At 42.6% G+C, this 12,118-nt stretch overlaps 1 protein-coding gene across 3 annotated transcripts in view; it reads left to right on the top strand.

Annotated features, from left to right (window-relative positions):
* The window catches only part of cdc42ep5 (CDC42 effector protein (Rho GTPase binding) 5), a 61,506-nt gene that overhangs the window by 44,710 nt on the left and 4,678 nt on the right, over positions 1 to 12,118 (top strand). For all 3 annotated transcript variants that reach the window (XM_028821504.2, XM_028821505.2, XM_028821503.2), the window contains exon 2: positions 5,890 to 6,266. The gene's annotated coding sequence lies outside the window, so the exon portion shown is untranslated. The remainder of the gene's footprint in view (positions 1 to 5,889; positions 6,267 to 12,118) is intronic.

Raw genomic sequence — 12,118 nt, 5'->3', positions numbered from 1 at the left:
TCTTCACAGTGCAGTCTTGCATGCAATGGCTTTTTCTCTTTCTCTCTCTCTGTGTGCCAAAGCTGTTCTCATTTATGTAAATACGTATTCCACAGAAATCATCTGTTCTCCTTGACAGGAAGAGTCATTGTCTACTTTTTTTGGCTGCTCCTGTTAGGGGTCACCACAGCAGATCATCTTCTTCCATATCTTTCTGTCCTCTACATTTTGCTCTGTTACACCCATCACCTGCATGTCCTCTCTCACCACATCCATAAACCTTCTCTTAGGCCTTCCTCTTCTCCTCTTCCCTGGCAGCTCTATCCTTAGTACCCTTCTCTCAGTATACTCGGCATCTCTCCTCTGCACATGTCCAAACCAACACAATCTCGCCTCTCTGACTTTGTCTCCCAACCGACCAACTTGAGCTGACCCTCTAATGTCCTCATTTCTATACCTGTCCATCCTTGTCACACCCAGTGCAAATCTTAACATCTTTAACTCTGCCACCTCCAGCTCTGTCTCCTGTGCCATCGTCTCCAACCCATATAACATAGCTGGTCTCACTACCGTCCTGTAGACCTTCCTTTTCACTCTTGCTGATACCCGTCTGTCACAAATCACTCCTCACACTCTTCTCCACCCATTTCACCCTGCTTGCACTCTCTTCTTCACCTCTCTTCCACATTCCCCATTACTCTGTACTGTTGATCCCAAGTATTTAAACTCCTCCACCTTCATCAACTCTACTCCCTTCATCCTCACCATTCCATTTGAGAGGAAGAGTAAAGCAATAAAAAAACAGTCTGTAAAGCCGTGGGAGTGGCACAGTGAGCTCCTTGATGTCCTGCCACACGCCACCTGCGCGCCATAAGTGGCCCCTGGTGTTACACTTTACATGGTAAATACTTTTGTAGTTGCATTTTTGCCATGAAAGGTACACATAAAAAAAAAACCAAACCCTGACTGTGCGGATTAATTGGCACGGCCCTTTCATCCCGACATGGAGAACAGGGTCCACCCCCCGAGGTTTGTTTTCTGGCCTGCGTGTGAATGCTAGCCTTGGAGTTAATTAGCACGTTGTCAAACAAAGTCTGGCGAGAGAGCCTTCGAGCGGGAAGCAGAGGTGCGGAAACAAATGGGCGCGCTCTCTCCTGAGCACTGCCGAGTCCCAGGCGCCGTGCCAGCGCGAGGCGGGTAGCAGCCACGGCCTGTGTAATTTGCCACAGCACACTAGCATTTACTCCGGGCCCATTATTTTGTTCTCTGTAGCATGAGGCAGCCGTGCCAGTGGAGGACACCACACTTGCGGACCGCGGGCATTTCCTCCTGGTGCTGTTCTTGTCACACACCCCCACTCCCCCCGTGTGTACAGCGTGCTGGGGTACAGTCTATTCTGGGTGAGGAATTCAAGATAAAACCATTTCTATGAATAATGTCGTCTGTATAATTAAGAGACGCTTTGGTCTGGATGGCTTCACGGTATGCAGCACAAGTATTTACCTCACAGCACAATCCACTCATTCTCTCCATCTCCTCCAATCGTCTGCACTGCACTTTTACATTCCTGTTAGACATTTTTGGTATAATAATAATAATAATAATAATAAAAAATGCTCCTCCCTCACTCTCTTGCTTAAGGTTGTTCTATATTCTCTATAGTGACTTTACAAATCGCAACTGTCTCTCCGTGTTTAACTGCTCAGGGGTCCTGGGCTCAAATCCTGCAGTTGGACTCCATCTGTGTGCAGTTTGCATGTTCTCCCAGTGTCTGTGTGGAGTTTCCTCTTCATTTGCCTTATATAATTAGATGTGGGTGAATGGTTTCCCACTGTGTACTCCCCTCACAGCCAGGATGGGCGCTTGCTCCTCATCACGCTGAACTGGATTAGAAAATGGAGCGACTGAAGCAAAGGACTTCAGAACTTCAGGCCTTCCCTCCATTAGTTGCTCAGTGTGCTCTGCGCTCCTCCACAGTGCGGCTGTGACACCTTCCACTTTTTTTCTTGTATTCGTTTGTTTTGCTTCAGTTCTGCATCTCGACCGCAAAATGCTTTCCAATTGTTTCTTACCTTTAGTCGTTTTGCATGTCGCCTTTCACGCTGCGCACGTTTACAAAGCCCCCCCAGTGCTTTGTCTGTTTCTTTCCTGTGTCATATAGTGCCTTTCATGGTAAGCCCTGTTCTGCAGTGTTTCCGTATCATTTACAGTACCTGTCATTGTGAGCACTGTCATGGAAACTATTAATTACTTTCTTTTTTCTCCTTATTTAAATTACTGTGTGTACCATATAGTGCCTTTCAATGTGATGTGAGGGGCAGGAGGAGATAGCATGCACAGGGCATTGTCTCCCCTGGAATGCTAGATGACCGCACCCCAGATTCACAGAGGGCATCATGGGGACTGGAGTTCTTTGGTTCAGCCCCGTTCGGTTTCGGGGGTATCACCAAGGAGGGGTGCTGTGGGGACCAACTGGCCTTACTTAATGGTGCTCCCACCTTACCCAGAAGTGCTTCAGGTCCCTGAAGTACTGTACTTCCTGGGAATTATTTTAAAGGAGCTGCCTACCATAGCTCGGGGAGCCAGAGTCCGGAGGAGGTAGATGAAGTTTGCGTGGAGGAGGCAGTGACCAAGAGGGTATTGCTGTCTGCTTGCTATTTGATGCTTGTATTGAGCTTAGTGCTGTGGGAAACGCTTATTGGAAGAGTTTCCCATGAATAAATCTCTTTGTGCTTTTACACTTGTGTCCAAAAGCCTTTGTGTCGGGTGTTTAGGGAGCTGGAGCACCCCCTAGTGACTAATATGGATAGATAGAACTTATGTAATGTAATATATATATATATATATATATATATATATATATATATATATATATATATATATATATATAAAATATACACACACACACACACACCAGAATGACTAAAAAGGAAGAACATTTAAAAAGAAAGAAAAAAAAAAAAGTGATGTGGAAGTCCCAGGCCTAGTGAGGCGCTACACAGGCGTATCTCTGTTGGCATAAAGGAGCCCCCCGTAGTTTCCCCGACACGCTTCTGCTGAGGAATTTTGCGGCTGAACGTCCTCGGTGTTGGCGGGTCACAGAGAAGATGTGCAGCATTGCTCAGAATGCCACTCAGTTTTGGTTTCATTCTCCCCTTTGCTACGACCTCCAGGGGGTCCGGAGTGTGTCCCATTCCTGAGTCTGCCCCCTTTTCGCTTTCTCGTATACAAAGTATAGGGCAAGTATTGGAATCCTCCAAAAATTCCATTTTGAGATTTTGATGAATCTCGACATTTTAGACCACCCCGAGTCCAGAAATACCGTTTTTGGAAATATGTCTGTGTGTGTAAACACGATAACTTGAGTACACTTTAACTTGAGCCAACCAAATATTGCATACAAGTATTGGGTACAAAACGTAGATTTCTATTAACATTTTGGGCTATTTCCGTTAACCAGAGGTACTTTACCTTTCATTCACGCAGCTGCAGAGTCTGATTTATTCAACTTCACTTTTATAATAATTGTTCCATATATTATTTAATTTGATGTTGATGGTTCTTTAATGTACATAATATAAAAATGTAATCCATTGTCTTGAGGTTTATTCCTCAAATATCCATTCCCATATCTGAGTATACAAGAAAGTCGAGGGGAGACCACTCCTGATTTTTTTTATTAGCTTGTTGTTTTGGTGGACCTCACTACCAGCCAGTCTGTCTGGCCAGCCCAGTACACCAACTTTGGATGGAACAGACCTCCGAACAGCACATTCGTTTAGTGGACGCAGCAAGCTGGACCTCCTGTATTCAAATGTGGATGCCTTTTAAATGTAAACCCGTGGTCCATCTGGATTGGTCTTGCCATCTTACGGCCACCTAAAAGGCTGTCCTTGACAGTAGACACTCTCCATTATCCAAGCTAGAAGTTCTTATGTCTGTCTGGAGGGCTGTTGTTCGCTTATTATAATATACCAGTAATGGCACATTGCATGATAACGTGCAGTGAATCCACTTGACTTGAGCATTCCTAGTTTTCCTCCTCTTTCTCTGTATGTTTTTATCATTCGTTTGCTCAGAGGTTGATGCGCTTGCTGTTTCCTGAGCAGCTCTTCTTTTCTCCACCCTAGCAGCCCACTTCTTCTCTTCTTGCTTTGCATCTTTTCGCGTTAAAACTGATTAAGTCAGTGTTTGTGTTGCAATTACTTAGTACGTTTTCCTTAATATTTCACTTAAGCTGGTACTTAATTAATTCTTTAATCTGCCTCAAGAATGATTTAAGATATGAAGAGGTAGGGGAAGTGATGGCGAAGGTGGTAGGGATGAGAATGGCACACGTACGCATGCGCCGCACGGCCGCCCAGCTGCGCGCTGCCGAGAGTTGATTCTACAATAAAATAAAAATAAAAAGAGTAATAAAAATCATCACCCCGAAAGTGAATAGTAGACATCACATAGCATAAGTGTACCAAATTTCAGGTCAATAGGTGAAACGGATTGCGAGCTACAGGTGATTTAAAATCCTGGACAGACAGACAAACGAACAGCCATGGTAGCGTATTATAGAAGAAGATATACACATTTTTTTTTTTTTTTCTCTCATGCCACTGTAAAGATTAATTGATCTCTTGGACAAATAAAGTGTAAAGCATATAAAATTTCATGCTGAATACCATTACAATGTGCTTACAAGTGTTTCCTATATTGTACAGGTCCTTGAAACAAAGTTTAATAGCGTTCACGGTGAAAAACATTCTAACATAACATTGTCTGAATCCTGTTGAATACATTTGATACTTTTAATAACTCATTTCTTAGTAATTGATGTGTTTAATATTTCTTGAGCTTCTACTAAAGGTCCATTTTTCATAATTTATTATATGGTGCATTAGCATCTATCTGTGTCTCACTGTTTCATGGATCTCAAACTCCAGTCCTGGAGGGCCGCAGTGGCTGCAGGTTTTCATTCTCACCGTTTTAATTAGTGGCCTTCATTTTAATTGCGTTGTTCTTGAAGACTCAGAACTCTTAATTGTTTCTTTTCCTTAATTAGCAGTCAAACAATGAGATACAAAATGAGCCAAAACTGGCATCCATCATACAATATCTGAAAATAAAGAACGATGAAGGTCTCGGGAATGTTGATCTGCTCAGGTCCATAAAACATTTTGAATAGAAAAGAGAAAATCAACAATTTCAGAAATGTTTGCTATTGCACAATGAGAGCAGCAACAAGCCATGGAATTAAAGAACGGGTTTAATTTAACAATGAGACTTGGCGCCTGATTAGGCAACTGGTTAGAGTGAAATTGGTTGGAGATTTAGGCCCTGACTTAATTGGTCTTCTGTTGGCTCCCTCACTTCACATTTCATTTCTCATTAAGGGAAGACATGAAGCAATTTAGAGGAACGATGAAGAAATTCAGGGGAACCAATCTTTTTAAAAAAAAAAAAAAAAAAAAAAAAAAAAGTCAATTAAAATGAATGGGAAAGGAGTTAATTAGCAACAAAAACTGGTCACCAATTAAGAAAAGGGTTAGAATGAAAACCTGCAGCCACTGCGGCCCTCCAGGACTGGAGTTGGAGATCTCTGCGCTATTTCTTATTAACAGCCTGTCTGCTATTTTTCCAAATTGCTTTCCAAATGGTTTTACTACGGCCAGCTGTAAGTTGTGATGCCTTTTATGACACATCTCCCGCGGTCCGTATTCTTTCACCCTGCGCACTACGATGAAGGTTCTTGCCTGTGTATTACTCAATGCTCTTTTTGAGTCGAGCCTTCTCTTTCCATCATGTTATCCTTTGTTTTTCCTCGCTCAAAGAGATGGCTGCCCCTGTTGGTTTTTATTTACCTCAATTGTCTGCCCAACTCTTCGTCTCATCACATCTCATTGTGATTTTCTTTCACAGTATATCAGTCCATGAGGAAGACCGTGATTGGGAAGCACAGAAACTTGTCAGAAGGAGCACAGCTATGGATGACAGCAGGTCAAGAGGGAGCTAAGTTAGAAAGTCGAGACCAGAGAGAGACGGAAGTTTTCCTGTGAAGGTGCCGAGTGACGTGGAGGAGGCAGACTGCGATATCTGATCGCTCGGTCACGGCGACTGCTGCTCTTCACTCAAGTTTCTCTTTGTAAAGACTGCATGAAGTGACCATCCAGAAGTGGACTGCAGACCAACAACACCACAGCTGAAGTGGTCACTTTTACAAGGAAATAAATACAAAGGCTTGCAAGCAATCAAGAAGGGGATTCCTCTTGTGGATACGCTTACATCTTGACCACTGAGTGAGTAATTTTGTTTTAGCTTTCAAATTTGTCATTTTCTAAAGTGTCGATTTCACAAAAATCTAATGGGAGTTTAAGAGTACTTCCTAAAATGTCTAGTATCTTACATCATCTTCTTCTTTCGGCTGCTCCCATTAGGGGTCGCCACAGCGGATCATCTTGTTTTATATCTTTCTGTCCTCTGCGTGTTGCTCTGTCACACCCATCACCTGCATGTCCTCTCTCACCACATCCATAAACCTTCTCTTAGGCCTTCCTCTTCTCCTCTTCCCTGGCAGCTCTATCCTTAACATCCTTCTCCCAATATACTCAGCATCTCTCCTCTGCACATGTCCAAACCATCACAATCTCGCCTCTCTGACTTTGTCTCCCAAACGTCGAACTTGAGCTGACCCTCTAATGTCCTCATTCCTAATCCTGTCCATCCTTGTCACACCCAATGCAAATTTTAGCATCTTTAACTCTGCCACCTCCAGCTCTGTCTCCTGTGCCACCGTCTCCAGCCCATATAACATAGCTGGTCTCACTACCGTCCTGTAGACCTTCCCTTTCACTCTTGCTGATACCCGTCTGTCACAAATCACTCCTGACACTCTTCTCCACCCATTCCACCCTGCCTGCACTCTCTTCTTCAACTCTCTTCCACAATCCCCATTACTCTGTATTGTTGATCCCAAGTATTTAAACTCATCCACCTTCACCAACTCTACTCCCCTCATCCTCACCATTCCACTGACCTTCCTCTCATTCACACACATGTATTCTGTCTTGGTGGTCCTACTGACCTTTCATTCCTCTCCTCTCTAGAACAGATGTCCACCTCTCCAGGGTCTCCTCAACCTGCTCCCTACGATCGCTACAGATGACAATGTCATCAGCAAACATCACAGTCCATGGGGACTCCTGTCTAATCTCGTGTGTGTGTGTGTGTGTGTGTGTGTGTATATAATATTTAATCTGTTCAGGGCTTGTATGATGACTGACTGAACTGATGAAATACAATCAATGATATGACTGATATATATAGATTTTGCTATAGGATTTTCAAAAGCAATGCTAATGTCTGTGAAGTGCCATACTATTTCATGCTCTACAGAACGCATTCCAAGAGGCGTTGCATCACAAACGTTAACCCCAAATATGCCAGCCATAGTACAACTGCCAAACAGATGGAAGTCAGCTTATATTTCAGTTTGAAATCTTTGGAGGATACACACATCAAAAACAATTTGTTCTAATGTTACTCAGCTCACTGGGCAAATCACAAAACCTGGACCTGCTTCAGGAACACCTCAAGAGCGAGTTTTAAAGGCAGGATTAACTACTCCATTTAAGTACAAATCTGATCCTTGTCATCCACTTGTCTTTACAACAGCAGATTTTGTTAGTGGGTGTGCAAATGCATTGACTGGATTACTTATTTTAGCCATTCCTTTTCCTAATTTGACAGTAGTCAAAAGGTGTTGTCAATATCCCTATAATATATATATACAAGGGTTGTCTGGGTTCCGCGCGGAATCACTCGAAATAAGTAGCCAAGGATTTTTTTTTATATTTTTCTCATGTACATTCGATCCTTTTTAAACTTTTTCCAAGTATTCACCGCCAACATCAATGCACTTTTGGGCTCTTCTGACCCACACCGCAAAACACTCTCGAAAGGCTGTCTTTGGGAGGTTGTCCAGCTGTTCTTTGACAACTGCAATCAGTTCCTCTCGAGTTTCGAAGTTGTGGCCTCGCAGGGGTTTCGGTCACCTTCGGAAGAGCCAAAAGTCACATGGTGCAAGATCAGGCGAGTAGGGTGGCGGGTTCAAAACGTTGACACCACTGTCTTCAATGAAATGCTTCGTCGCATTAGCCGTGTGGGCTGGCGCATTTTCATGATGCAAAAAGTGCCTTTGCAAGTTCTTGGACCGGCCTCTAGCCATCGCAGAAAAAACGTCAGGCAGGCACTGAGTGGTGTACCACTCAGAGGTGACAGTTGTCCCCTCCATCAGCGGAATTGACACGACAATGCCATCGATGTTGAAAAAGATGGCAAACATGGTGCGTTCCACCGAGCAGATTAAATCATCAGAAAAGTCGTAAAAAAATCGTCACTCGAAAGTCACGCACGCACGGATTCAGGAGCTTCGCCGCTAGCGCCGGCTGCGCACTCTCCGTTCGTTTGCTTCTCGTGTTCATTCTGAAGGAAGAGAGGGAGCAAAACATCTGAACAAAAACATGCAACCACTTGAATAATCCCTCTACACAGCAGAACACGTTTCGACAGGCTGACACTCGACAAACGATAAAATTCTGCGCGGAACCCAGACAACCATCATATATATATATATATGTATATAGCCCATGCTGTAAAAAGCCCAGGGTCCTAGAAACTATTAAAATCATCAGAAAAAAAATAGAAATGTCAGTAAATTGAAAGGAACTACTCTGGGTGTCTCTCTCCTAGGAGGTTTCATTTTGCCGATGGCCTCACTTGTATTAGCAGCTAAGCGAGTTTTCTGTTTCCTTAACCCGACTCCACCGCTCATTTCTGGGCCAGACAGACAGACACAGACACACACTTCCACGTGTGGACGTTTATATGTAAGATAAAGAGTGTGTGCTTCTGTACACACATACGCACACACACAGTATATATTCACGAGGGTCATTCAAAAAGATTTCGCACTTTTATGTTTTCCTTGGAACCAGTGAAGGCGGGAGGAGTAGCGATTGGTCGTGTCTGAGAGGGTCATGTGACTAGTTCTGTCTGGCCAGTCGGCTGCCCTTGCAGTTTAGTATCCGAGTCATCACCCTGTGGTGAAGATGGCTGCAAAAACTTGCAAACTGCACCAAAGAGGAGCAGTGTCCTGTCATATGCTTTTTGTGGGCAGAAGGCGTGTCGGGAGCACAAATTCGTCTCCGCATGTGTGCTCAGTATGGAGATGAAGTTCTCTCTCGTAGAGTCGTCTGAGTGATTGAAATGTTTGAAAACGTCCGTAATAGTACGACGGATGCGGAGCGCTTTTCATGTGATGATGATGTGAAAGCAGCGGTGGCTACGCGCTCAACCAAAAACATTTTTTTGCTGATGGCATTAAAAAGTTGGTACGACGCTGGGAAAATTGCATCACAAAGGAAGGTGACTATGTAGAAAAGTGATGTCATTTGTTTTTGAAATTCTTAATAAATATGCACACACATATATACATACACAGTTCTAAAGACATTTATTTCCGAAGCCTATAACCAAATCTAATTCTTCCACATGCCACTTGGATCCAATACCTACAAGCTTTGTTAAGTTCTGTCTGTCACATATTTCCCCCTTGATAACTACTATAGTTAACTCTTCCCTTACTACAGGCACGGCCCCCCTCTCACTAAAAACAGCCGCAATTACTCCAGTTCTGAATGCACCTGGTTTAGACCCTAATATCCTTAACAATTATTAATTATTATTATCTCAAATGTTCCATTCATTTCTAAAGTTCTCCCAACTTCAGTCCCATTATTCAAAGAATAACCTTTTTGAACAGTTTTTTTCAGTCTGGGTTTTGTCCTAAACACAGCACAGAAAACTGCCCTGGTCAAAATCACAAATTATCTTCTCCGGGCAGCTGACATGGGACTTTTATCAATTCTTGTGCTTCTTGACCTCCGTTCTGCATGTGACACCATATCTCATCAGATACTTTTGAAACGACTTGCTAGTTTTGGAGTCTGTGGCCTTGTCCTCCAAATGGTAGAATGTAATTTGTTCAAGTAAAGGGCTTTAAATCTGAGAATGCAGTCGTTACTCGGGGAGTTCCTCAGGGTTCTGTTTTGGGGCCACTTCGTTTTCTTCGTTATATCTTCCCAATTGGTAATATCTTATTTCATTGTCATGCTGATGACACACCGCTATAAATATCCACTAAATCCACTTCTTTTTTCCCTCCAAGACACAAAGTCATGGATGACTCACAATTTTCTCCAATTAAACAGCAATAAAACTGAGGTGCTCCTCATTGCTTCTAAATCCACACTTGCTAAGGTTAACCATTCTTCTATTTTAATTAACAATATTAACACAAACATCTCTTCCCAGGTTAAGAGCCTGGGTGTCATTCTAGACAGTACTCTCTCTTTATCTTCCCATATAAGTAATGTTTCTCGGATTGCCTTTTTCCATCTCTGAAACATTTCTAGACATACTTCAGTGTCATACATTATATTTCATACTTCTGTGTTGCATAAGAACATAACTATCGGTTAATGCGCTCGTCACCTCATATATCGATTATTGTAATAATCTATCTGGTATCCCACAAGAACGTAGCCATCTATTACAACTAATTAAAAATTCTGCTGCTAGGATAAATAACCTGTACTGAATCCACTGAACGTATCTCTCTCTCTCTCTCTCTCTCTCAACTTCACTGGCTCCCTGTTAACTACCGAATACAATACTAAATACCGCTCTTAACATTTTAAAGCTCTTCACAACCTCGCTGATCTCCAACAGACTTACACTCCCCTCGCTCACTCAGATCCTCCTCTTCAGCTCAACTACCGAATACAATACTAAATACCGCTCTTAACATTTTAAAGCTCTTCACAACCTCGCTGATCTCCAACAGACTTACACTCCCCTCGCTCACTCAGATCCTCCTCTTCAGCTCAACTACCGAATACAATACTAAATACCGCTCTTAACATTTTAAAGCTCTTCACAACCTCGCTGATCTCCAACAGACTTACACTCCCCTCGCTCACTCAGATCCTCCTCTTCAGCTCAACTACCGAATACAATACTAAATACCGCTCTTAACATTTTAAAGCTCTTCACAACCTCGCTGATCTCCAACAGACTTACACTCCCCTCGCTCACTCAGATCCTCCTCTTCAGCTCAACTACCGAATACAATACTAAATACCGCTCTTAACATTTTAAAGCTCTTCACAACCTCGCTGATCTCCAACAGACTTACACTCCCCTCGCTCACTCAGATCCTCCTCTTCAGCTCTACTTTCTGTACCACACATCAAACTCTTTTCTATGGGAGCTCAAGCATCTCTCATAGTGCTCCTCGACTCGGGAATTCTCTTCCTTCTCATATCTGTCAACTCGACTTAAGTTTTGAGGGCTATTTTAAAATGTGTTATTATCTCTTCAAACTGGCATACCAACTATGAATTTAACATGGATACTGCCTTTAATCTTTATTTTTGCTACTACCCCCTGTACCTTATTGCTATTTGATTTATCGTCCTCTTTGTTTTTATATTTTATTAATGTTGTGTAATGGCCGACCCCTTACCCAGATCAGCCACTACACTACCAAGACTATTCCTTGGATAACCTGAGGCTTCTTTATCTAGTAACAAGCCATACTCCTTTCAGATTCTTATTTTTCCCAACACAACAAAATAACAAACAGTAGACAGAAATGTAAAATCAAACACGGATATATTGTAAATGGAAAAGACAAATATTCAATAATGTAAATATGTGCGCACAAAACATCATTATCCCAATGACACCAGTGGACTAATTATTATAAAAAACAGATATTTACAAAGAACTCTCTCTTGCCCCTAAACACTAACTGAACAAACACAAACACGGATGAAATGATAAACGGCGGTTGAAATGAAGAATGATAGAGGAGTCCAAAAGCTAATAAAGTCCGGCAAACATTGGATATTAGCTGGTATGAAATTTTGCTTCCCTCCTGAAAAAAAAAAAAAGCCAACATCACCGTAAGTGTCCTCCGCAGTGGTTGGCAAAAGTCCAAACCCCGGGGTTTCTCGGTACTGGCTGTTGTGTTAATAATCCGGATACTGAAGAAGCAAGTAATGGACTGGTACAATGTTCGGAATTG

This window comes from Erpetoichthys calabaricus, chromosome 16 (genome assembly GCF_900747795.2).
Source record: "Erpetoichthys calabaricus chromosome 16, fErpCal1.3, whole genome shotgun sequence".
Taxonomy (NCBI): domain Eukaryota; kingdom Metazoa; phylum Chordata; class Cladistia; order Polypteriformes; family Polypteridae; genus Erpetoichthys; species Erpetoichthys calabaricus.
This window is presented reverse-complemented; position numbering and strand designations above follow the sequence as displayed.